The sequence below is a fragment of the Bison bison genome, unplaced genomic scaffold (assembly GCF_000754665.1).
Source record: "Bison bison bison isolate TAMUID 2011002044 unplaced genomic scaffold, Bison_UMD1.0 scf7180017864063, whole genome shotgun sequence".
In the NCBI taxonomy this organism is placed as follows: Eukaryota; Metazoa; Chordata; class Mammalia; order Artiodactyla; family Bovidae; genus Bison; species Bison bison.
In genome coordinates, this window is record NW_011494635.1 from 4759047 (window position 1) to 4761491 (window position 2445).

Consider the following 2445-nt stretch of genomic DNA (forward strand, 5'->3'; position numbering starts at 1 on the left):
TATGAAACGAGATGCCAGTCCAGGTTCAATGCACGATGCTGGATGCTTGGGGCTGGTGCACTGGGATGACCTAGAGGGATGGTATGGGGAGGGAGGAGGGAGGAGGGTTCAGGATGGGGAACACATGTTTTAAAATTATTAAATTTAAAAAAAAAATAGAAAAGAAAAAAAAAAAAGAATCAAATAAACTGAACTACAAATGTGGTGACTGGTATTCTTATGTTCTCAAAACTGTCTATAAATTAATAAGATTTTTATTTAAGATCACATGCGTAAATCCTTTACTCAAAATATGTATTTAAAATTGGAATTATAAGGCTGACTATAATTCTATTAGGCCAAATACTCTCAAATATTATACACATTGCACTTTAAATGCTAAATATGCACGGATTCCTATGTCATAAGAACTTTAATGATCCGTATTCAATTCACTCATTCACCAGTTATTTTCTGAACACCTGTCATGTGTTCCTAATTATTCTGACCACTGAGGATAAACAGCGAACCAAAAAATAAATAAATAAAAATTCTTGCCCTTATGGTTTATATGACAGTGAAGTTGGGGGTCTATTTCCTGAGTATGTAAAGATGCTCACTCCCTAAGAAAACACCATGTCTGGGACTTCCATGGCCGTCCAGTTAAGACTGTATGCTTCCATTTCAAGGGGTGCAGTTTCGATCCCTGGTCAGGGAACTAAGATCCCACGTGTCTCGAGGCATGGCCAAGAAAACAAAAGAGAAACACACTGTGTCATCCCATAGGCTTGGGTTATCTTCCCAAGATACCTTTTTTGTCTTTTGCCTTCTCAGCTTGCTGCAGCTCCTAAGTGATGATGGCCAGGCTGTGACAGGGTCTTTGTGGCTCTAATGGACGTGCTGAACCCTAGCAACTGTCTGTAATAGGGACTTCATTAATTAAAGGATGATGTGGGATCTTTGTGTTGTATGCCTGGAACTAGTGAAATGGTGTATGTCGATTACACCTCAATAAAAATAAATGTTAAAAAGAACGAAGTGTCCCATAGCGCACTTAGATTTGAGTCACATGTTTAGTTTTTCAAGTCTGATTCCATCTGTAATTTTTACAGAGGTAGCTAGCTACACCATTTGATTAGATTTTGTGTTTCTTCAGCTCTATCTATCAATGTGTTTTAGTTTAATACTACATACCTTGGAGCACATGTACCTCCCATTTCTTGGAATTATATTGAATTCTGGGTATCACTTGGCTTTTGCTGATTATTTTGTTATAGCTTCCAAAATTATTCTGCTATCAGGAAGCAGGAACCATTTTTGGTTTTTAGTATTTGTTTTTGGGGTTTCTTGTTGGGTAGACCATTTAGAGATCCTGTCTTCCAGGCACTGGTCTCTTTAGGAAGGTTCACTTGGCATTTGAGCCTTGTTTTAAGTAAAAGTTGCTCAGTCATGTCTGACTCTTTGTGATCCCATCAACTGTAGCCCCCCAGGCTCCTCTGTTCATGGGATTCTCCAAGCAAGAATGGAATTCCAGTACTGGAATGGGTTGCCATGCCCTTCTCCAGGGGATCTTCCCAACCCAGGGATCAAACTTGGGTCTCCTACATTGTAGGCAGATTCTTTTACTGTCTGAGCCACCAGGGAAGCCCCTCGAACCCTTTTTTATTTTAAAAAGAGAGCTTAAAACAGTTTTTTTCAAGGGAACTCAATCCAGCACAGTTCTCCTCTACTCCTCTGCCCCCATCAATGATTTTACAAAGTGAAATCAAGAGAATCTTGGTTTTACGAAGTGAACTCATGGGTGGGAGAAGGCAGTGGTAGTAGTCTGGATGTGGCAGTCTCCTCCACTTGCTTTTTTTTTAGAAGTGGTTTTTTTTTTTTTGATGTGAACCATCTTTGAAGTCTTTATTGGATCTGTTACAATATTGCTTCTGTTTTATATTTCAGGGTTTTTTTGGCTGCAAGGTGTGTGATTCTGGCATTTGCAATGATCTGTGTCTTCTTTTTTAATTTTTAATCACCCTCTTGATTGGAGCTTTTGTGATGCAGAAACCATGATTTAAAATAAAGCAAAATATGAGAACCAATGTTATAGTACAGAGAACTCTACTCAGTGGACTGTGATGACCTAAAAGGGAAGGAAATCCAAGGAAGAGGGGATATATGTACATACATAGCTGATTCACTTTGCTGTGCAGCAGAAAATGACACAACATTGTAAAGCAACTATACTCCGGTACAAAAAAAAGCGAAACAAAACTTTGTAAAGCCACTTATCTAAGTCTACTAGAGGCTGCTGTCTTCAAGGCTTTGTTCACCTAGCCAAAGGGCCCTAAGAGGAGATAGCTGTGAACTTGGGTGTGCTTGCAGGTACCAGCCCCAACTTGGAAGTTCTTCTAGTGTTTTTGGTTGTTCAGGGAAATGTCATACCTGCTTGAGTTTTCTTTAACCAAGCTAATTCCCACC